A 25,397-nucleotide genomic window follows, 5' to 3' on the forward strand; every position below is an offset into this window, starting at 1 on the left:
TATCTATTAGAGGCAGCCAAGGTATCATATGACATACACGTCAAGAGCGGAAAGCAAGCGCTGGTGTGGCTCCCCACCCACACTCCCATTCAGAGCGCTCGAGGTCTGCTGAAGCTTCAGCTAACCCTAGCGAGCCTGCAGGAAATCTTTCTGTCTTTCCCAATCTCAGATGGAGCAACTGAGTCAGGGGATGCCATTATTCCCTCCACCATGCAATTGCCACTCTCAATAATCCAATCTCTTTGCTGCATAAACAGAAGGGGAACTCAGCAAGGCAGACGTGTGAAGGGGGAGGTAAAACAACCTCCCCCTCGCCCCGAAACAGAACCAGCTGGGGAGTTTCGTCCGAGGTCCCACGTGCAGAGCTGTTGACACTGACTTGTCCAAGTAGCCACCTGGAAAGAAAAAAAAAAGAGGTGGGTTTTGGATTTCCGCCTGTTGTTATGTCTCAGAGAAAGTCTTTGCTGTCTAGATTGGGAGAATGTGCCCCTGCGTGTCTCCAGAAAGTGACTAGCGTAACGTTATCTGGCGCGTTCATTAATAAACAATGCTTGTTATTATCTTGATTGCATTCTTAATAGCCAGCTATGAAGGGGTCAGTCAGGGAGCTATATTTAAGCGGATCTGGTTTGTTTAATACACTCCCAAGTAAACCAATAGTCTCCCGCTTTTAAGGGATCAAGGGGCGGACTCGGGCTCCGGGTGCCTTTTGATTTGGTTCTTCGCTGCCCTTACTCCATTTCTCAGGCTTCCTCAGTAAAGCGAACCCCCATGTGGCCTGGGGGAGCGGGGCCACAGGAGTCACACACGGGGCAGAGCTGCGCGAGCAGCTGGGGAACCCGAAGTGCGTGGCTCAGACTAATTTGGGGGAGGGAGGCGCTGGGGTTTCCCTACCTCCGCGCAGGCACTGACCGGGGAGCGTGTTGCTCGCGGGCACGGAAGAAAGGGGCGGGGGATGTGGATCAGACTCCTGCGGGGCGCGAAGTTGAGGGGAAGCGGCTGGTCGGGAGCGGAGGGCCGGCGGGGGGCTCTTCCCACCAGGCGGGGAGGGAGGGGAAAAGGCGCGCGGTTCCTTTAAGCCGAGCAACCCGGTGCTGGTGGCTCGGGCTCGCTGGAGCTGCTTGCTGGAGACCGTTTGACCAATAGAAGCCCAAACGGAGATCTAAATAATTCCTGAGTGCGAAGAAGCCGAGGCAGAGGCTTGTGTGAGAGGCTCTTGCACCAGCCGGGGGGGAGGGGGGGACGATCGGAGCCTCACAACAACTCTGCTGCCCTCCCACCCTTCATAAAGCTTTGATGAGACACTTGAGCTGCCTCCTGTGTTGCTGGGGCTGCAGGAGGCGGCTGGTGGGACTGGGCGGCTGGGAGAGGATGTGACTTTCCGGAGGGACCCGAGCAGGCTTTGTGTGGACAACAAGGTACGAGGGGCTCTTGGCCCCGGCTGACTCGCTCTCCTTCGCCCGCGCGGCCGGCCGGGAAAGTTGAGTGTCCGGGCTGCGCGCGGGCGGGGGGCCGCCAGGGCAACTTCTAGCCGGGCTTCCCCCTCCCCTTCCCCAGCCAGCCCCCGGGGGCCGGCAGCCGCAGCCTGAGCTGGGGGAAGCGGGGCAGAGCGGAGTGCAGGGCGAAGGGGCAGGAGGGGGGTCTGCGGGCTCGGTGAGGGGCGCTATCGCCGGGGAAGAGGAGCGGGGAGCGGGCTGTGCGGCCGGGAGGGGATCCGAGCCGGGCTGCGGAGCCAGGCTTAGTCCTGGGGCTACCCGCTCAGGAGCCCCGCCGCCGCCGCCGCCTTTGTTCCTCGCAGGCTCAGCTGGCCCGAGGAGCGCTCGGCTGGGGCGCAGCCACCTGTCTGCCCGCTGCCCGCTGGGCAGGTAGCAGCGAAGGGGCCGGGCTGGGGTGCGGGGGGCTCCCAGCCTCTCCCCTGCCCAGCCCCCGGGGCTAGCGATGGAAGCCCGTCCGGGCAGCCCGGCGGCGGCGGCTCGGAGCTGGGCGGGCCGGGGACTTGCCAGGCGGAAAGGCGGACCCGATAAGCGTGTCTGGCAGCCAGGGCTTTCCCCGGCGGTCCAGCTCCGGGCGAGCCTGGCCGGCGGGCTGCACACAGCCGGTTGCGCAGCAAGGGAGCTGGGATTGCGCAAGGGAGCTGGGACGGGGACTTCCCCGCACCCCAGAGCTGCTCTAGCACCAAACGCACCGCCGTGTTCGTTCTCTCTCTGTAACACACACACACACGGGCGTAGGGAGTGCCAGGGAGGGAGCGAAAAGAGTTTTGATGGGCAAGGCGGCCCTCTGCTGGCTGGTGCTGGCGCAACGCCTTCCCCCCGTGGGGAGAGGGAAGAGCTGTCACCACAGCGGCTGGAAGGTCTCCCATGGATCCCTTACTAGCCATTTGAGGCCGCTTGTCTTCTGCTGAAGCGTCCTGTGTACCAGGGAGACACACACACCTCCCCCAAGGAAGGGGGGTTGGATAGCCTCGTCTGGCAGGCCGTAGCGAGGGGCCGAGCGTTAAACATCTGTCATCACTGTGAACTTATATGTGTTGTCTTAACTGAACTTGCTATGAGGTCTTTCCCCCAGTCGGTGTCTGCATTATCCGATGAACACTTTCTGCACCGGAGTGAAGGCATAGTGGATTTCTAAGTGGCAGAGTAATCTTCCCAGTCCCGCATCTCTTTCAGCCAGAATAGTTGGCTGGTCACACTCTAGCTGTATTGCTAAGCAGCTTTACAGGACAGCATACTGCAGGGAAAGTTCTAAAACAGGGCAGTGAATGCATTTGTGTTCAACATTTTATATCCTTTTTATTGGTAACATTTGATACTTTACAGTCTCACATTCAGGACTGGTTTTTTTATATAGTCATAAAAGTAACGTATGAGCTTTCATTGTTTTGCTTTATGCAACATTAGAGTTTCTCCAGATTTAAAGTTATTTTTTCGGTATGATATGGACGGCTTCAAGCTATTATAGCTCTAAGGAACTAAGCATGTAGTTTTGGCAGTGGGTATACACAAGTGTATGTGTAACATATTGCCTGAAATGGTAAACGGAACCTTTGAGTGTAAGGAGAAGAGACTTATACTGCCGCCCACAATAGTGTATCTGTACTATTCACTGAGGTACTGCAAGTGAATGGAAAGATACACTTGTTGAAATGTAACCTTTACTGGAATTTAAAACATGCTGGTTACCATAATTGGAATTCCAAGATCATAAAGTCTTTGTCCTTTTCATCAACTTTATGTCAAACTGAAGAAAGGATATGAAATTGTTCAGTAAATAATTAAACTGATTATATTTTGGGTGAGGTCAATGAAGAAAAGAACTCTTCAGGGGCTAAAAGTTTATATCTTTAAGTAAATTAGGTAATAGCTTTGTGTTCTTTCTTTTAAGAATTGGGAAGATGGTAGAATAATGGTTGTTTTGTGCCATCTTTTAAGTTCATGGCTAGACTGAAAATATTTCTGTTTCCTCTGAAAAGGAATTAGCATTCTGTGGTAAGTGGTGTTGGAGGGCCAAAAGTTGAATTATTGATTTGGATACCTTGATACTGATTTTTAAATATAATTTTACAAGATTAAAAAAGTAATGTGTTTATAATTATGGGCATAATTTTTAATTCCAGAAGTGCTCTTACTATCTTCACTTGAATATTAAAGTTCTTTACAATGTACGTTTTTACTTTCACTTTATTATAGGTTGCTGTTTTGATGTTATTGCCATTGTGAGATCAATAGTCATTACTTATTTATGCTTCTAGTAACTGAGTTTTAATGTATGCAGGGAATGTATCCTGGTGATATATTCTCTTCAGCAAGTATTTATGTATCTGTAATTCATGGTTATATACATATACATAGATATATGCAACACCATGGATTTTTCATACACACATACACATATATATGTGTGTGTGTGTGTATATATATGTATGAAAACAGTCTATGGTGTTGCATATACTGCACGTACACAAATGTAAGGGTCAGGCTGTGATCCTCTTGCTTATACATGTGGACAGTTAGTCACCTAACCAGTCCCACTGATTTTTGTGTGGATAGTTGTTCACCCACACGAATAAGTTTGTAATTTGATCCTTTATTTGTATGTGTATAATCTGTCACCTCATATTAAAAGGTCATAATATTGATTTGGGGCCAATTTCTCATCCCTTAATCACAATGAATAGTAACTCAGTCCCTGAATGGACTGACTGGAAACAATAGATCTATTTACAGAGTAAGTTACTGCTTATTGTAAGTAAAGGTATCAAAACTGGCCCTGTAGCATTTGCATTACTGTGAGTTCAATGGGGGCTTGGTTTGTGTTGTGGTACAGTGATGTAAACAGGTATAAGGCTCCCTGCATCCATGTGCTAGCTATCCAAACCATGAGTATATGTGGAGGAGAAGACAGTCTTCACAGAGGCATTATATCTCTTTCCACTGCACAAATGTTTGCTTTAGTTGTGCGGATAGACCAGATACATATTACCTCTCCCTTAGAGGGTGGGGGAACTTGCAAGGCAGATTGAAACTCTCTTCTGATCCATTCCTGGGGTGTCACAACAGTATGCGGTCCCTTATGCTGGCCTCTGGGCCAAGCCACAACTTGGCGTCCAATATAAAGTCATATGAAAAGTACTGGTAGTCTCTGTTAGTTAACACATCCAAGAAGGACCTTTCTGTTATGCTCCATAACTTGAGTCAATTTTCCGCTATAGTACTACCACTTAATGTTCACCTCCACTGAACCACAGCTGGGAAACCCCATTTATAAATATTTTGGTGTCTGTGCATACCCAGAGCTGCCTTTGCTTTCTATCACTGCAGAGAGGATCCCATCATTATAAGGCTGTAAAGTCAGGTTAATGCAGATGGTAAGACGCATCTACATTTTGATTCTTACCTGAATAATTCTGCTGAAATAAGGGAGCCGGGTAGAGGTGTGAAGGGGAGGGCAAGAAGTATATTGTATGTTGTATGGGGATGAGGAGGTTGAACTGAAAAATCTGGTTCTCATCAATATGCTTTCAAACATAAAACACGTTAATTTATATGTTGCCACAGGAAGCCTGAAGTACCCAGCAGAAAACACAGTACAGGGTTACATTTTTAAAATTCGTCTTTCTAATGTTCAGTCAAGACACACATAGGAAAATAAACATCCAATAAATCTTTTTTAAAGTTGCACACATAATGAAGATCCAGAGCTGAAAGCAGTCTGCAGTTTTTACTTATTATCTCTACTGTATTTCTCACTGTACACAATGGAACATAATAGCTGAAGAAGTAGAAGTAGCACTGACTCAGTTAATAGGACCTCAAGGATGCACATATTAAAAACAGAATTCAAGGAGAAGTTAAGAGCAGTAGAATCTCAAACTTTGCATATGTTAGCCTGAGACTAGAGATGGGTGAGCTTTCACACTGCTATACTGAGTGTACTACTACTTTAAAAAATAAAGGGCCCTCCAATTTAGGTTGTGTCCACCTTATAGATTTATATAAATGACTCAAGTGCAGTTTTAAGCATGTGCTGTCTGCCTACCCTGAAAATCTCATATTATGCACTGTGTGGGGTAGTAGAGGCTCTGATGAAAGCAGATACATCCTTTTAGTAGGGTAATTTCTAACTTGTCTTGACTTGTTTTCAAATGACTGTTATGAGCACTCCGTGCCTCCTAATTGCAAAATTGCTACTTAATTGAAAGACTCTCAATCATCTCTTAAAGCAGTTTGTATGCTGGCACACTATTTGATATCAAACAGTGAACTGCATTTTAAATAGGTGTTTTTTAAAACATTTAAAGTTGAGTACCAGCTTTGTAATTTTTTTTAAAGTATTACGGAAACAAGAAGTGGTGGAATAAATTATCAACTCTGCTTCAAAAAAAAGGAAAAAATGTGAGTAAAATCTCCTTTGAGGCATCTTTTTGCTGTGGACAAGCTGTACAGGTATACTTTTAAACAAGGTGATTGTTGTGCAGCTGGATCTGAGACTGACAGCTGGTAAGCTGGGACCACTGTGTATTATCATGCTGACCACTTGTTGCCTTGTCTCATTGTTGCCTTCTGCTCTCCTATCTGACTATCTCCATCTGCTGTCTGTTGTCTTATACCAGGATTTTAAACTCTTGAGGGGAACGGCTGACTTTTTGTACTGTGTCTGTACAGCCCCTAGCACCCTAGGGTTCCCTGTCCCATGATTAGACTCCTGGAAGCTGCCACAGTAATAATGTACATTAATTACACAGTGCATTTAACAACTTGCTCTTATACTGACTAACGTTTGTAGAAGATGATGCTGCCACATTAAATCCTTATACCACTAGAAGACATAGCATCAGAGAAAAGAAAATGCTTTAATTTTAGACTAGACAGGTGTGCTAACAGGACAATTGTTCTGTTGAAATACCACTGAGCATTAGTTTATGTTAGGCATGTATTGTGATAGCTTTAGGTGTTGATCCTTCAAACATGTATGTGGGTAACTGTACTCAACAGAGAGGTCTTGCTAACATCTCTGAATATTTACATGAGGAAATTTAAGCAGTAGTGCGTTTGCTAGTTTAGGGTCTTAATTTTTCACTTTCTCCCCAGTACTGGGATAGATCCTCAGCTGGTATAAAATAGCAACAGTGACTTCACCTGAGTGACCATGCCTAGGTGAGATCTGCTATCATATTGGAGATCTGATTACATTAACCACATATTTGTTAGTCAGGCTATCTCAACTTTGTCAAATGAGGCATGCAAAATAAATTCATTCTAATGTCAATCACAAGAAGTATTAGGTCTGATTTTCAATAATCTCAGATTTTGGGTATGTTAGCCTGAGACTGGAGATCAGTGAGCTCAAGTATATGAAGTGAAAAGGAAAGGTAAATAGATGGTTTATATTTTGCAATACAAACAAAGGGTTTACCCGGACAATACTCACTAGATGTGATTATAGTCCCTTAGTTACCCTGATATTACCCATCCCAAAACATCCCATTACAGCATAATCAAGGCATTTCTAATTGCTGCAGCTGTCCAAAGATGAGTTCCATTGGAGAACTAGGAAAAGCAAAAGAAGACTTTACTTAGTAAATTTTCATGCATCCATGACAGCTGTCATCATGCTGCAGCAGTTGTAGATTTACTTAATTAAGAATTGCTATCTTTCTGTGAAGTAATTCTCTTTTCAACTAGTTAATTAAGACTGTCATGTTTTACCCTGGCCATTGTGTACAGAACTGAAAACAAGACAATTTGTATGGTTTATTTCTGCTAAATCCTCTAAGATGCTTGACATTGAATGGCTTTTTATTCTGTAAATGTGCCTTAATTTGGGAGCAATTATATCAATTTGCCTTCTTCTATACACTCTGACAGCAAAATGTAGAAATCGTCTTACTTAATTTCCAATTGTATTATACAATTACAGAAAATAAGGATGATTTAATTACAGAGTAGAATAATTGCAAAAGGTAATTCTAGAGGCGAAGAGGAATACGTTATTGCTAAATTCTACATAAATTTCTGTAAATTTGAATAGCTCAAAATCTGAACCACTACCGCCACCTAGAGATAAATCCCACACATTTACCAGGTATGCCAACAGCTTCTTGTGGGTGGAACTCTTGAAGACTGAAATTAGTGATAAGACTATTAATCTCAACTGATCTGAATAGACCGAAACTAGGTTTAGCAACGCGTTGTCCTTGTTTTCAAAATATTTATGCGCTACAGTTGTGTCTATGACTTTTCTGATAAGGCAGATAACGCTAATCTTCACACTGTCCTCTTTGTGCAGAGTAAATAAACAAAGAAGATCACTTTTAGTAAATCAGATGCCTGCTTTATATTATTACTAGGGCATGCATGTTCAAAGTGTGTATCAAATATGATAATCCCTTTTAAGGATTTAATTGTAGTTTACACGAATGCCTGTTTCAAATGCTGTTATTGCATATGAAAGCAAGATGTTTTAATGGGAATTTTAAGAAGCTGTGTTTCTAAGGGTGAAATCCTCTCCGCATTGAAGCAAACTGAAAATCTCCACCATTGATTTGAATGCATTTGGAATTTCAGCCGCTATCTTTGACTACCGTATGGAAGTTGAATTGGGGAAGGTATAACCAGATGTGTATTTATTTCTTCCATTCACTGGCTAATGAAGAGTGGGTTATTCCATTCTATGAGTGACTGGCTCAGAAAATGCCTTCCTTCAGTCTGAGTGTCACAACTTGCCCTCTTAAATGTCTCCTATTTCCTTCTGGCTGCTGAAAATTACAGTACTTGCCTTCCATTTGTGAGCATGTCCTTCCTTGGGAGAGGGGGACAGCCATCAGGAGTTGCTCCTACAGAATACTAGAGTGTCTCTCTGCAGTCCCTTCTTCCCAGAACTCTCATAATCTTTTCTGATTATTTCTCCCTAATATCACATAAGAGAGCAGAAACCTAAAAGTAGACCTAAGATAGCCAATAAATAGCCATTATATTCAGGTGGATGTCTGAGGCTATGGCTACAAAATACAGAGGTATTTTGAAATAAGATATTTGGAAACTGCTACTTGAAATATCTTATTTTGAAATAAAACAGTTACACGCAAAATGTATTCAGAAATAGCACCCTACTATTTTGAAATAGCATTTCCAGACATACACAGTGATATTTTGAAATAGTGCCATTGGGCACCATTATGGCTTATTTTGAAATAGCTCTATTTTGTATCTTAATAGTACCTATTTCAAAATAGGCATTATTCCTCATGCAATGAGGGTTACCAGTTTCAAAATAATGCACCTGAAACAGAATGTGCATAGTGTATATGCTAGCAAAGTTATTTTGAAATAACAGCTGTTATCTCGATATAACTCTATAGTGTAGAATAGCCAAAGAGATTGAGGCCCAAACTCCCACTGAATTACAATAGAAAGTTAAGAATATAACTCTTAGACAATTTTGAAATTCACAGCCATTACTCTATAATATTTACTTAGCACCTTTTTTTCTCTCAGTAATCTTTGGAACCTACAATTACAGTTTCACACTCCAATATGGTGGAGGATTAATTTATGGTCCTTAAGTTTCTTTTGGTATTCAAGGAGTTGTGATATAAAGAGAATCCTTTTAAGTTGAGTCAGAAGCCCAAATGCAAAAGTCTGATACTATGTTATGCTACATTATATAGGTGTATGATACAGTGAACACTCACCAAATTATGATCTCAGATATGAGGGCATTTCCCGTTGATTGCAATTCAAGTTATGCATACATGTTGAGAACAAAGTTGGCCTACTGCAGTACAGTAGTCATTTCAGCCCACATATTTATGCAGTGCTGTGTAAGAGTAGACTGCTGGCAAAAAAAAAAAGTCTAAATTGTATGGTGTTCCCTTGAGCAAATATATTGTTATACAAACATATGGATTTAAAAGACCTCAAAACATGCTTCTGCATCATGATTATTTATAGAATGAGCAAGCATTTGGACTGGAATCATTTTCCTCTCACCTTACCAATGTGCATGGGATCTTATATTAAGTGTCTAAAGAAAACAGTGGAATCAAATTTACAACCTCCTGTCAACCACAATACCTGCTATGGCTTATCACAAAAATCAAAACATTGCTTTATCCAACATGATAAAAACACTGCTTTATTTGAACATATGAGTTCCTGAAGCATGCAGCATTGTTTAGAACTGGGCACTAAATATCCTAATCTCTGGATTCTTTAACAAGCTTTGTCGATGACTGACTTTGGGTACGTCCTTAATCTCACAGGGGCTTAGTTTGTCCATCTCTAAAATGGACACACATTCTGTGAGGCAGTTCAGTGCTTAAGGTCCTAGGATCAGAAAGAATTAATTAATATGGTTAGTTTTATTTATGATTAACAAAATTAGTCACTGCCTCTTAAGGATGACTGTGTTCCCAAAATACAGTTGCCAGTGTGGATATTCTTGGCAAGGGCTCCTGATCATAAGTAGGACTTTTTATTCTTGGTATTCTCAGATAAATGAAACTCTGCTGGTGTCTTGCTCTCGTACTTGGGTCTTCCGTTGATATCTGTGGTCCTTGTGAGTTAAACATCTGATCTCATTAGGACATAAGTGACTAAAGGCACACAGTTACAATATACTTCATTCTGAATGCTGACAACTGAATCCAATGGGGAAGAAAAACCACAAACAAACCGAAGCTGGCCATGAGTCTAAACCAGGTGCACAAGCTCCAAACACAGATGAACTATGATGAAGTAGGGATTCATCCTTGAACTTCAGGGCTACTTTTTATTTTGTCCATCAGCCATAGTGGGCTGAACCAAAATCAGATCTGAACACTTTCGAACTTCCCAGGATTTGGCTCCAGATCTAAGCTTTATGGCTTGTGACAAAGTCACAGATTATTTTATTCACTCACTTATTCATTCAGAATATGGGTAGCTCACTGCAGCTGCATGGTGCAGATTGGTGAAAAAGGAGGTTCTAGGTTTTTTTGGTTTTATTTTTCTTTTTGCCTCTTATTTTTTAAAAAAGGAGAATTTATTTCTGTATGAAGGAAGCAGGCTGGAATATATAGGCTGCTCCTAAACAATATAGTAGAAAGAAGAGAGAAGCACTTTTTTTATCCACATGGATGCAGTAGGAATAAAAATCAGGGCAATACAGTCACATGTAGTAGTGCAGAAACACTCAGAAACTGTAACGGGGTGGTATCCATAAACACAGATACCTAGCTTTCCCTTGAAAGAGTCTGGTATGTTGAAGAGCCCTGTCCCATAGCTCTGTCACATGTTTTTCTTGGGTCACAGGCCAAATGGCAAAGTGTTTTTTAAGTCCCTCTTAAAGTTGCCCCATAAAATTGTCCTAAAATTTACCAACCTTGGAACAAAATTTACTTTTCCAACCTTACAGTAACAGTACAGTAATTTGCTAACAGTAAATTTTTTAAAAATCATGATTTATTTGGCTATTCATAACCAAAAATTCATGCAGGAACAGTGAGAGAATAAGATTCTGCAAGACTACATTGAATAATAACATAAGGCTATGAGAGAGATGAGAGCTAAACCTCTACGGAATCTCATCGGATGATTTTGGCATATATAAGGATGACAGTTCAAGAGGAGTAGTGCAGAAAGCTTGGGCAACTGCATTTCGTTTTTCTGGGTTCAACATTGACATGTTGCTGAATAAAGGCCCCAAATTGTATGAGGATATTGAAATCATGTACTTGGAAAATTCTTCTATAACATCTTTGCTGGTGGCTCAGTAGTCATTAAATGAGAAATGGAAAACACTATAGAGTAGGCCCATGAAGGAGTTTAAACAAAGGCTGCTTGGAAGCAAAGAGATTTGGGGCCAGATCCTGACTGGTGCAAAGCACCTGCAATTTGCTTCTGTAATCAACTTCAGCTCATTGGGAATTGATTTAGTTGAGAGTTGCAAGTTCATAGCAGTTCTGATGATGGGTAATCATCAAGTGTATGCCAAAGTGTGATCTATTGAGTTCTGTGAAATGGCCCAGGGCCCTCTCACTTTGATGTGGCCTTGGAGATGTTAGAATCCAATATGCCTGCCTGCTGCTTAATTTTTGTTTCCCTATTGCTTGGATCAAGATGGAGTTCTACTTATTAAATCTTTTCTTCTCTGCAGGCAATGGGTCAGTATTACAGGTGGAGCAGCTTCACTCTTCTCTATTTTAAACATAGTGAGGGATGACTCATATTTCTGGTAAAATATTATGCAGTCTTCCTAAGTCAATGGTTTTGTGCAGCCCTAGCTGTCACCTACCTGTGCTGTGGTTGTTCCGCATGTGAATATTTATTTCCTGTATTCTTAAGCTGCTTTCACTTGGAGCATAATCACTGCTTTCACTGTGAGCAACAGAAGCTGTGATGTGTCTTAAATCAACATCTGGAAGAGCTGTCTCAGCATGGAAGAGCATGTTCCCACTTTAGCATGTCATTTCAATTTTAACTATATAATATTGTTGTTGAGTCCACATATTAGAAGCATAGAGATCAGGTTAAAAACTGAAGAGTAATGTGGGGGAGGGGAGAAAAGCCATATGGCAAGAGGAGGAGGTCCGGCCACCCCACCTTGGGCTCGTGACAACATGCCCTACATTTAACCTACAGTCAGGAACTAATTACCAACACAGATGGGAGTGAGCTAACATATGTGTTCAAAATAATACCCCTAAGGTTTTAATCAGCAGCCCTGCCTCTTTCAGAGTTAGAAACACAGTGTTGCTAAAGAGCTTTGCAAGATGTATGAGTAATATGTACAGTAGGCAATGCTCTGTAGTGGCTACAGCAGGGGACTGGGAGTAGGGGCTCCTGTGTTCTTTTCCTGGTTCAGCACTAACTCACTGTGTGACCTTAGGTAAGTTACTTACATCTCTCAGTGCTTCAGTCTACCCATCAGGAAAATGGGATGTTTACTACGATTCCTCTCTCACACAAGTGTTTGTGGGGCTTAGAGATCTCAGATGACAAGTGCTATAAAATATTATAACTCAGATATGTAGGGACTACAGAATTCAAGTACTAGATGTGTGTCCTCTTGAATTTAATTTTTGTAGCAGTACTATCTCTCCAGGGCTACTGGACCTGGTTTGTTTTCTTTCTGTCCATATACAGAGCTATTTGCTATTTCTGATAGGAAGGTTATTTTCAGGTAGCCAGCAAGGCATCCTTTTGTGTGACTTTTCTGTTTAGTTTTTGTTTGGAATGGGGAACCATTATATCTTCCTCAATAACTGTGGTTTGTTTCCTCATTCTCCTCAGATAGACGATCAGAGGCTCTCCTTCCTTGCAAGGCAGCAGAATTTGTGGGAGCGGCCTGCTCCTGTAGTTGCTTCATAAATATGTAACTTAATTGCTTTAAAACATTTGTGTACTTCCCTCCATTTGGAGCTTAAGGGGTCTTGCAACTAGAGCTGTACCTTGGCAGCAAACTCACTTCCCCTCCTCCTCCAGCTGTGTTTGCACGTGGATTTCCCAGCAGCAAAGCATTTCTAAGAGAAGGGTGGAGTGTCAGATTGGGGCAGTTTATCTTTTATGTAGCACTGCTTACTGGTATGTTAGAACTACTTGTACACTTCTTCAAACAGTTTTAGTAAACATTTGGTGGGGGAGCGGAGATTTCATGTTTGGGAAGCCATCTACACTCCTGCATTTTATGCTTCTGCTGTCCCTGGGGGGTCTTGCATGTAAGGAGGCTGTTTCACTGGAAACTCTCTTCTGTATGGCAAAAGATTGAGCTGCTCTGATGTAGATGTTCAGGTGGTGACCCCATTTAATTTCATTCCCACAAGATCAGTCCATGAAATAATAATTGGGCCATTGGCTCAGCTGGAGCAAATCACTATAGTTCCATTCAACATTTTACACCAGCTAAGGATTTGGCCCCCTATACCCTTCTGGGTTTTACCACAGCAGGCTACTTAGTAGAAATAATGTCTCATAGCAGCAGGGAGGCTGTCATTAGATCTAGTGACAAGTATGAAATCAACCTGTGTTACCACTTGCTGAATTAACTACAATGGAAAATTGAAAAACAAAATCCCTAAGTTTCTTAGGAAAGGTAACAGTTGCTCAGGCAAGGGGTAAATAAACTTTTTTTTTTTAAATTTGTAGGGAAAGAGGTCATTTGAATGTGTCATTTTTATAGAAACACAAAACAGTAGAATATTCCTTTGAGAAAATAAGTTGTTCCATTTACATTTGGGGGGTATTGATGGGGCCATGCAAAACAAATTATCTGACTCTGACCCGGTATTTTCTATAAGGTTACTGTTTGTATTTACTGGTATCTGTTTAAAAACAACAACAAAAACTTTGATTTGCTGCAATGATACACAGACTCTACTGCAATGCTGTTTATTATCACAATTTATAAATAATAATTGTATTTAAAAAGAACGTGCTCAGTATCCAACCATCTGCAGTGCAGTGCTGCTAATGTGTTAACATGCTACTCACCAGTAGCAATAGTATCTTGAAAGATTCAAAGCATGGAATCAGCGTGGCTCAGATGAAGCAATTCCTTGCATGCTGCTTTAGTGCTGTGACAGTGGCGATTTAACTTTCTAATGACTGTCTGTCTCCACATGCAACAAAAATTCCCCACCAGGGCATGCACGATGGAGACTTTTCAAACTTTTGGAGCTCAACCACTAAGTAAGCGGATTGTTACTAACAGACTAATATTATCCTTTACATTATGTGGAATTTTGGACTCCTGCCTTTAACATGCACTCTGAAGCCACCCTGGGACCTGAATCTAAGCTCTATTCTTTGTCCGTATATGGGTGTGTCTACACTAAGAACTAACTTCCAAGTTAACTTCAAAGTTAAGCACTACTTCAAAATAGCCAGTAGAGAGTCTACACACATTTTCCCTTACTTTGAAGTTAACTTTGAAAGTAGGAAGCCCAGCTTTGAAGTCCTTACTCCATTCCCAGGAATGGAGTAGTGCCCTACTTCGAAATTTAAACTTTGAGGTAAGGTGTGTATAGATGATCAACTTCAAAGTTGCTTACTTCGAAGTGAGCAACTTCAAAGTCATTTTTGTAGTGTAGACACAGCCTGTGGAAAGTAGCCCCACAGAGATGCCAAGTTGATGAATAGACTGAGCATGTGCTGATAGAAGTCCACACACAGTGCAGATGGACAGATGATCGCTGACACCGCTAACAAGTAAATACAGGCACAGTTTATGTTAATACCCACCAGAGCTCTGATAACAGGCATTTAGTAATACTGATTCATGATCGTCAGAGCATACTGTTGATTTACTTCATTTGGAGTACTGACTGTGGCTAACAGCAAGGTATCCAATCAACTAGTCTGTCCCCTACAGCAATGCCACACACAGTCAGGACCTCAACAAAGATAAATACCTTGCTTAGAACAAATGTCTGTAGTGTCCCTGTTGGTTTCTGCGTATCTAGAAAGCACACTGAAGACCAGGCGAGACTTGGTTTTTTCTTATCTAGAAAGCACACTGAAGACCAAGCCTTGTCTGTCTTCCCATATCGCTGGGGAGAGTGTTTGACCTGAATATTATATTTTCTAGCCTTTAGTCCTCCTAGCAACATGCATTGTCTATTGCTTACATCTGATCCAAACTGCCACCTATGTGGCCCTGTATTTGGCCAGAAAGGAATTACTGCTTTCAGCAGTGTTTTCATAGGGGAGTTTCTGCAAGCATTCCCGTTGCTGATAGGCACCCTAAGCAGTAAACAAAACTTGTATGACAACTCGTGTGCCAGCATGATCATGGCTGCAATCCAGCTAGGCATGAGTTTCTGCACTCATGGCTCTCAGAGTTACCAATTTTGGTTAGACATATTCCTGGAGATTTCATCACAACATAGTCTTTAATTAGAGATTCATCTGGAGGCTCCCGGACAATCTTGGAGGGTTGGCAACCCCAACGATTGTTGGAGAGTGGCTTGAGCAAAACGCGCCTTCTTAAATGACTTGAGATCAGACCCTCTACCCTCCAGTGTGAAACAGGCTAACTTACTGACATAGAATGGTTACATTCTACTGGAGAGTTAAAAGCATGAGTGATCATTTTCATAAAGGAATCCATCCCATCGCAAAAGAGTTATGCAGTGTTTTGGCTGAACCAGTCCCTGTGATGTACCATCACAAGTGTTAGCCTTCCTAAGATCGGTGCAGGCAGTTTTCAGAATTAACCACAGTTTGGAAATCAGGGTTACTTCCAGTGATCAGTCTTTGCTGATGCTTGGATGTCACTCCTGAAAGGCATGCCTCTTCTGTACAGTTCTTCTTCAGTGGTGCCAGAAACATAGCATGTCACCCCCACACAGTACACAGCAACTGGTAAATAAACTTGATATGATATGAGAGTGGTGCTACTTTTGCACAGTTAGGTATTTCAGTCCTAAGCTATTTTCTGGTTAGTGCATGAAACTGTGTTATTGGATGCTCATTAACACTTTCTGTAGCTCAGTCTGCAAAAGTGTGTCACTGATAGTTCCTTATTCACATGCTCACAGGTTTCTGATTTATTCCACTTCTGAGCACAGTGTTCCACCTTTGGCCCATAGTGAAATGTTAAGGGTCTAACCCCCGAAAGCTGATTACCTAATAAATAAATTTGTTAGTCTTTAAGGTGCCGTAGCACTGCTTGTTATTTGTGAAGCCACAGACTAATACGACTACTACTCCAGAATCCATTTTCAAAAGTTGCTGTTTTTATTCACTGCAGTAGTGCTCTGAAAGCCCCCATCCAAATCATGTCTCCAGGGTGCTGGTGTCCTACAAACATTTAAGAAGGCTGCATATATGATGGGCTAAACAATCATTTCTCATTGTGTAGGTAGTCCGTCATGTCCGATGATAACATCTTAAGCTTGCACAGGCTTATTGGTTGCAGACTCGCATGTGGCTGAGGAGTCCAAGCTTTGAACGGCATGGGTGTTCACAGTGGGGGCAAGGGAATTGTCCTGGCTCTGTTGGTACGGCTGCTGCTGTTGCTTTCTTCCTCTCACGAGCATCAATGAGGCGTATGCGTTGCTGCTCTTCAAAGTTGTCATACGCGTGTCATACGAGAGCATGCCAGCCTGTTCGGTCTTTTGTATGCTGCTCTAGCTGATCTGGTTTTAAACCAGCATGAGCAATGTTGGCCTTCATGCAGTCTTTATATCTCTTGCGAGGCCTACCTTGATTCCTCTTGCCCTGGGAGAGTTCACTGTAGAGCAGTTGCTTTGAGATTCTTGACTCCTACATTCGTATGACGTGCCCTGTCCAGCGAAACTGGGCTTTCAGAATCATGGCTTCGATGCTCATGATTTCTGCTCTGTCCAGGACATCCAGGTCCATAACTCTGTCCTGCCATCGAATGTACAGTATTGACCTCAGGTAGAAGTATTAAAATAATGTGCATGAACACAAACACACCACCCAAAGGACATCACCATTTCACTGAAATGAAGGTAAATAAGCTGTGATATCACTGAGATACTAGACTTGGAAGGTTGGCATGCCATTTTCTCATCGTCCCATGCTGCTACCCTTTATATGGTCTCCACTTCCTAGGCTACGTCTACAAGTGCACACTACATTGAAATAGTCTATTTCGATGAATAATGTCTACACGTCCTCCAGGGCTGGCAACGTCGACGTTCAACTTCGACGTTGGGCAGCACCACATCGAAATAGGCGCTGCGAGGGAACGTCTACACGCCAAAGTAGCACACATTGAAATAAGGGTGCCAGGAACAGCTGCAGACAGGGTCACAGGGAGGACTCAACAGCAAGCCGCTCCCTTAAAGGGCCCCTCCCAGACACAGTTGCACTAAACAACACAAGATCCACAGAGCCAACAACTGGTTGCAGACCCTCTGCATGCAGCATGGATCCCCAGCTGCAGCAGCAGCAGCCAGAAGCCCTGGGCTAAGGGCTGCTGCACATGGTGACCATAGAGCACCGCAGGGGCTGGACAGAGAGCATCTCTCAACCCCTCAGCTGATGGCCGCCATGGCTGACCCCGCTATTTCGATGTTGCAGGACGCGGATCGTCTCCACGTGCCCTACTTCGACATTCAACTTCGAAATAGGGCGCTATTCCCATCCCCTCATGGGGTTAGCAACTTCGACGTCTCGCCGCCTAACGTCGATTTCAACTTCGAAATAGCGCCCAACACGTGTAGCCGTGACGGGCGCTATTTCGAAGTTGGTGCCGCTACTTTGAAGTAGCGTGCATGTGTAGACGCGGCCCTAGTGTGTGTGTGTGTGATGCAGGGGAAACAATGGGCCTCTCATTGGTCAGCCTAAGAGAGGTGCTGCCAGGAGCTCCTGCCTCAAGAATTTTTCAGGGTGAGGAAGACGTTGGTGTGACAGTCCACCCCCAGGCTTTAATGAAAATTGGGTTAGGCATAATTAGGGTTAGGGTTAATTTGGAGATGCTTGAGAAAACATATGCCCTATAACCTGCCAATTTTAGAATCTGCTGGACCTGTATAGCCTATTTTGATGCATGTAGCATTCTTTTACTTGAAGTTAGAAATATGAAATATAGGTCTGTTCATGATTTTAAATATGCTGATAAAACCCATTACTGGTGCCCCAGAACCTTAATGACTGGGTTATCAACTTAATGATTTGTAAACAGCCCTGCTTCTCCTGTAATTCTTGAATGTGCTAAAGGCTAGAAAAACATGTGACCGTGCCTACTGGTACTGGGTTCCATCTTGAACCTGGTATATTTCCATAGGAGTGGGTATGTAAAACAATAGAGTTCTGCCCTGAGGGAAAGTCCATTTATAAAATGGAACGCTACCAGCTCTTTCTCTTTGGCGGGCCTGACAAATGACCCAACATACCCTAAAAGGGTACAGAAAGGGCTGGAGACCCAAGTTAGAGTAAAGAGTTTGTCTCTGACATGAAAATTGTGCCTGAAATGAGAACTGCTCTTTAGAGTCAGAACCTGTACACAATAAGTTTCTTAATGAATAAGAACTAGCTATGCATTTTCTTTTCATTTTAATTTAATAACTTACTTTGAGCTATGTGTTTCTTCACTTGCAACCAATTCAATCTGACAGTTTTATGTAATAAACACTTTTGTTTATTATCAGGCCCAGGGTAAATAATTGTTACCTGGGAATGTAATCACTCTTCTTATCTCTTTCATTGATCCAGTGGGTGAACTTACAAGCCCTCTCTGTGTAAAACTTTTCCACAGAGAAATACATGGATTTATTTGGGTTTTGATTCTTTTGGGAGGGTTGATTTCCTGTGTGCTGTGCCCTAGAACTGCATCCTTCCAGAGATGAAGTGGTTCAGCGTCTGAAGGCAGACAGTAACCCCAACTCTGTGAATTGTCTGGGGAGACCAGAGGATCTGATCCATCCAGACAGGGTGTTGGAGAGCAAGAAAGCAGATGTCAGTGGCATGATGAGCACACTGGGGAACAGTCCCAAGGGGACTTCTGTGACTACACACCATCACACCTGGGAATTTCTAGAAGTGCTCCCAGCAGCACCACCAAGCTAATATTTCAATGTAATATCTGGACATCATGGCACAATAGTTTTGTGGCTTTCTGAGACTCGGTTTGCCTCTTTCCTTTCCCCTCTCCTGGTTACTGTTGGCATTTTTTCTCTGGCCAGAGCTCTTGCACCCAAGAAAAACTTGGGGATTCCACAAAAACTACATAGACTCATAAAACAGGAAGCGACTTCTAGAGGTCATTGAGTCCAATCCTCTGCACTCATGCAGGACCATGTACCATCTAGATAATCTCTGACAATTCTAACCTGCTCTTAAAAATCTCTAAAGACAGAGATTCCATAGCCTCCCTGCAATTTACTCCAGTGCTTAACCAACCTGGCAGTTAGGATGTTATTCCTTATGTCCAACTTAAACCTCCCTGACTGCAGTTATAACTCATTGATTTTTTTTTTGTCCTATCTTCAGAAGTTAAGGATAATAATTTTTCATCCTCCTCCTTGTAACAACCTTTTCGGTACTTGAAAGCTGTTATGTCCCCTCTGTCTCCTGCTTTCCAGACTAAACAAACCCAGTTCTTTCAGTCTTCCCTCATAGGTCATGTTTTCCAGACATGTGGTGCCCTAAATAGATATATGCTTCTCTGGAGCCACATGTTGGATATTATGGCCATACAGTGTGTTATTGTTGTATAGCAGCTGTGATACTCTTGTGAGACAATAAAAAAGTCTTATTTTGATAAGATGTAGCTTCCTGCCCACTCAGCCTTTTTTTACAGCTTTATTTCCAAATAGTACCTACTTTGCGTAATTTGGTCACTGCCGTCTCTCGCAACATAGCTGGTTGTATTACCTGAGAGACCAATAAGCATCAGCATAAGTAGCGAATGATTCTTCTCTCACATCTCGCAACAGTTTAGGAAAGTGCTAATTCATTAGATTGTGTCTTGTGCGTGCAGTTTTTTTTCCTTTGTTTTCATCAATAAAATATAATTATAAAGTTGGAGGCATAAATAGCCCTCAGGATAAACTACATGCATCAAACATCCAGTTATGCATACATTAAAGGTTAATCTTGTTGGTTCTCAGTACATTTAGTCTTTGCAAATCATGTGCTGACATGAATTTGATTTTTGTATCTGTTCACACACTTCTGTAATGATACATAGAGCAGGAACTCATGCCTGTGCCATTCAATAAAATTCAGCAAATTAAACTCAAAAAGTCTTAGAAAATGTCAAGATAGAAATTGAATAGTTTCTTGCTGCTAATTTTATCTCCCACCTGGGGTTCTATGCTAATTAATTCAAAAGCCTAATGTACCATTCACTGCCTAATTTGCTCCCTTTATTTTAACTTTCAAAACCATACGGCTTTAGTGTCAAGATCCAGCGGAGACATGATCTTATGCACAGCTATTAACTAGCTCTCTACATTGGAAATTGAACCTGTTAATCTTTTTAGAATCTTCTTAAATTGTGTGTATGCATATTTCAATGAAGTCTCATTAAATGCAAATATTTATATTATTGGAAAGATTATACAGATATGTAATTAACTTGAGATATAAACTAGTTCTGGATGATTGGAGGGGCCTGCATTTAACCAGTTGCCTCCCCATTGTTACGTGGTCCACCTCAGCTCTCACTTATGCCAGTGTGATTCCATTGACATCAGTGACATTACTCCAGTGCAAACCATGGTAGGTTAATCTGAGCTCAGGACCATAGCATATGACATCACTTTTTGTTGCTTCTGCTCTGCCATGTTGTTTGAGGAAAACAAGATTTTTCTGTGGACCGGACTGAATGACTCAGGAGACCTCATTTCAATTCTTTTGCTTTGCCACAGGTTTCCCCTGTGACATTGGAGAATTCTCTTAATTTTTATATGCCCCGGGTCCCATGCTGCCAAAATAGTACTTCCTTTATCTTGTCTATTTACCCTGTAAACTTTATGGGCCAGCAACTATCCCTTACAGTATGCATGTAGAGTGCCTAGCACAACAGGACTCTGTTCTCAGTCAGGGCCTCTCAGCGCTACCACAATGCAAACTGGTCATAAAAAATGTATCATGTTAAGCTTATGATGAAGCCTAATACAACATCTCAAAGTATAAACTATGAAAAAAAGTGACAGCAACCATACAGAAGAGGCAGTATCAGCTGCCAGTCTGTTTTCTTAGATGAAGGGGGAAGATCTTGCCCTGATTGACCAAAAGGAAAAGCAGAAGGAGGAAGACAATAGCAGGGAGGAAAACGGCATTGTCATTGCAGGAAATCAGCTACCACCCTTTCCTCATCAAATAGGCAGAGGTGCTATCTGGCCCCAAATCCTGAAATACTTCAGAGATCTCCATGGATCTGCTACAGAGAAAAGATGATCCACAGAGGAGACCTGTGCATATGTGGTAGGTTTGTGGTCCCATTTCACACTTTTTATTTGTGCCCCATGGGAAAATAAAAGGGCATGCTACATTCACTTCTAGGTGCATTTGCTACTGTTTGGCTATGTGGGTGAGGCAAGTTCCTGGAATTGCTGAGGCACCTCTGTGCAACTGTTTAATGGAGGTGAAGTGATTGTCTTTCCACATGGAAACGGAAAGTGCCATGAAATAATCCTGAAAGGGTTAATTTCTCCATCCTACACAGATACAATAGTAAAAAGTATTTAGAAGTTTTGCTAGTAAAGCAAATTGGAAGGTAGACAAGTACAGCTCTCCTCTTTTTCTGTCTCCTCTGACTGATAGCACAGTATCTAAACACCAAAGAGAAATGCATATGTAATCTGTATTAGTATTTGAATTTACAAGACATCTATTGTAATAGAATAGGCAGTAATGCTATTGATCTGGAGGCAGAAGAGAGAGAACTGAAAACTCACATTTTAACTGTGCTGTAATCACTACTTCCAGTGACCATTTCGACACTTCTTTACAATATTAGGGATCTTGTACCAGTACATTAACTGAGATGCGAATCTTTAATCCTCCAGTAAATTTGCAGTGTCTGAGGTAATATTTTTAAAGTAGCAAAGAGAAAGCTTTCGGCTTTTGAAAGTGATTAAAAGGTTTTTTTTATCTGTGAACTCAGATTTTACACTGTCATGTCATTGTGATGTCATATGACAAAATTAGCATCTTTGTCGCTGCATCTGAGCTTCCAGCATGAGTTCACTGCTGCCTGTGAAATGAAAAGGGTTTGTATGTGTTAAAAGAGGTTCCTGCCACATTAGCACATTTGGACATCATTCTTTGCCAGCATGATGATTGTGCCTAATGCAGAAGTCAGTAATAGTCTCTTTTTTACATAAAGAAATACAGACCAATCTTTTGAGATGTTGCATATCAATGCTTGACCCACAACATATTTAAAGGGGAAACCGTTGAAATTTTAGGTCCCAAAATTCACTTACCAGAAATATGTGTTTATGGTGCTTTAAGGGGGATTCCAAATATAATTTTTCTATTTGCTGCCAGGCTAAATTACTAAAAGGCAAAAAAGAAAAAGCCATGGTATGGGGATGCTTACGTCAACAAATCTGTGTGAGCACTGTCCTTGTGCAACTCTGGCAGGGTAGAGGCTAGAAAGCTAAGAGGTTTGTTAATGGGATTGAAGGCCTAATTGGACTTCAGCCCCCATCTCGTCAGATTACTTACCAACTATAAATATAATCAGATGTCATGCTCTGGGGTGTAAAGTGATGAGGATTAGGCTGGATTCTTTTCTACAGTGCTGCAGAGAAGAACTGGTTAGGTGTTAACTGATTCTGAGGCCTTAGGTATTGAACACTGACGGACTGGACAGAGCAGTGGCCAGCTAGCAGAGCATATCTGTGAACTAAGAGACTGAAAACTTCTGTCTCCCAAAAGCAGTCACTCGTCTCTTTTCCATACTATCCCTTTCTGGCTGCTTCGGGGATGTAGGGGGTGGGCTGGTCTTCTCTCCCCTCCCCCCACTCCCCGACCACCCCCCCACCCTCCAGCCCCCAGCCACTTGTGGAAGAGGGAAGTACCAAAAACATTTTCCATCTTGGCCAGCAAAATGGAATTGAAATACCCATCCTACATCATTTTTTGCATAGCCACTATTCTCATTCCCATTAAATGCCTTCTTAAGGTCCATTGCTATCATGATGCCTACGGTAAACTGTCTAATACTAATGGCTAGGTGGGTTGCCTATTTGTCATTCATTCTGTCACTTAACTCGGGTGCGCGAAGTGGAGGGAGGGTGCAAAATTTCATAAGGGGGCACAGCACGATTCGCTGCTGGGTCTCAGGCTCATCCATCTCACTAAAAATATTGAAATATGTTACTGTTTTTATGTATGTGTAGTCACATTTGTATACCAATTAATAAAGTTATTACATTCTGCAGACTTATTTTCTTACACTTGCTGAAAGGCTTTTTTCATATGAACATAACCGAAATTTCCTTTGATTTGGATTACATTAGACCTGGGGCAAGGGGGAGGGGGTGTTGCTGCTAATTGCAAGGACAGAAAGCGGGGCCTGACATAAAAAGTTTGCTTACCCCAATTCACTTACCTAGTTTAAAAAGAAACTTTGAAGCCTCTGGACTGTACACCTAGCTAATATTTACAAATTGCACTTACATCTGTCTCGCCTGTCCTCACCCTGTTGTGTTTTACAACCACCTCATTTAAAAAGTAAGGATTTTGGCATAGGGCCTGTCTTTTACTTTATGTTTGTATAGCTCCCTTCACAATGAAACTTTTGATACTGACTGAGGCCTTTGGGTGCTATTGTAATATAAATAAAAACAGTGATAAGTACTTGAATACAAGCCATAATATATTGGTTTTGTTTCTAACTCTGCTGTTAACGTAATATCCACCCTGTTATATGACAGATGCTCTGTTTGAGCTGGCCAAGGTCATCTCAGACATGGTGTTGAGGACCCCAAAGCTTTTGGTCTTGGGGAACTTTAATATTCATGCTGAGGCTGTCCTATCCGGCCCAGCCTGCGATTTTATGGATACTATGATTTGGTCTTTTGGACTAAGAGTGATAGAGTTCTTGGGATAAGGGATGTGGTTACACTCCCTTTGTCATGGACTGATCACTACCTTGTTGATTAAGACTATCTGTTGACCTTTCCCTCCGCAGAGGCAGGGCTCTGATTAAAATGCTTCATCCTCGGCGGCTGATGGACCTGGAGGGCTTTTTGAGGTCCCTGAGAGATTACTCAGTTGTTACGGCAAATGGTCCTGTTGATGCCTTAGTTAAAATATGGTATACCAGCCTGAGTGGTTGACGTTATTGCTCCTCAGCACCCTCTTTGAGCTAGTCAAGCAAAGTTCACTCCCTGGTTCTCTGGGGAACTGATGGCAGCAAAACCATCTGTGTGATCGCTAGAATGCCACTGGAGGAGAACCAGAGTTGTCTGTCCAACTGCAGGTTAGAGCTGAATTGCGAGCTTACTCTGTAGCTGTGTTGGCAGTGAAGAAAAACTATCTATCTATACATATTGCATCTGCACAAAGCTGTCCAGCAGAACTGTTTTGAGTGGGGCAGGGCTGTTTACAGTCTGACACCTATGATGAAGTGGAGGCACTTTTGGCTTCCCACTGTGATCAGTTCACAAAGTACTTCGAAGCTAAGATCACTCGCATTCTATCTGACTTGGACTCTGGTTGCCAAGTAAATGGGGTGCAGAATGTGTAGAGCGCACCATCCAGTCGTTCTTTTTTGGAACAGTTTCAGTTACTGCAGACCAAGGACATGGACACGGTGCTTGGAGGAGTGTATCCGACCATATACTCATTTGACCCTGCCCATCCTGGCTTATTAAATGTCGCCAGGAAGGGATCCTAGTTGGGTCCAGAGGATTATTAATGCTTCTTTTAGATCTGGTGTAGTTCCAGCTGCCTTGAAAGAAACAGTGATAAACCGCTACTTAAAAAGCATTCTCTGGATCCACATGATTTGAATAACTGTCGCACAGTTGCTAATATTCCATTCTCGGGCAAGGTGTTTGTGTGAGTGGTGGTATTGCAACTTCAGGCATTCTTGGAAGAAACAGACTATTTAGATCCATTTCAGTCTGGTTTAAGGCCATGCTTTGGAACTGAAACCTCCTTGGTCACCCTGGTGGATGACCTATGGCAGGAAGTAGACAGGGGAGTGTTTCCCTGTTAATTCTCCTGGACCTCTCAGTGGCTTTTGATACCATTGACCTTCTGGAATGCCTGGGGGAGTTGGGTATCAGAGGCACTGTTTTGTTGCAGTTCTGGTCTTACCTGTTGGGATGTTTTCAGAAGATGGAACTAGGGGACTGATATTTGACCCCATGGCGATTGTGATACGGGGTCCTGCAAGGTTCCATATTGTCCCCTATGCTGTTTAACATCTACATGAAGCCACTGGGAGAAGTCATAAGGAGTTTTGGAGGACGGTGCCAC

General features: G+C 42.5%; 1 protein-coding gene across 2 annotated transcripts in view; it reads left to right on the forward strand.

Annotated features, from left to right (window-relative positions):
* Positions 1–345: 345 nt before the first annotated feature.
* The window catches only part of BDNF (brain derived neurotrophic factor), a 29,976-nt gene continuing 4,924 nt past the window's right edge, over positions 346–25,397 (forward strand). Inside the window, exon 1 of one of the 2 annotated variants that reach the window (XM_074998994.1) lies at positions 346–416. The gene's annotated coding sequence lies outside the window, so the exon portion shown is untranslated. Of the gene's footprint in view, positions 417–1,310; positions 1,419–25,397 lie in introns of those variants that run through there. The other variant, XM_074998993.1, reaches the window with a different exon arrangement.

This window comes from Carettochelys insculpta, chromosome 6 (genome assembly GCF_033958435.1).
Source record: "Carettochelys insculpta isolate YL-2023 chromosome 6, ASM3395843v1, whole genome shotgun sequence".
NCBI lineage: Eukaryota > Metazoa > Chordata > Testudines > Carettochelyidae > Carettochelys > Carettochelys insculpta.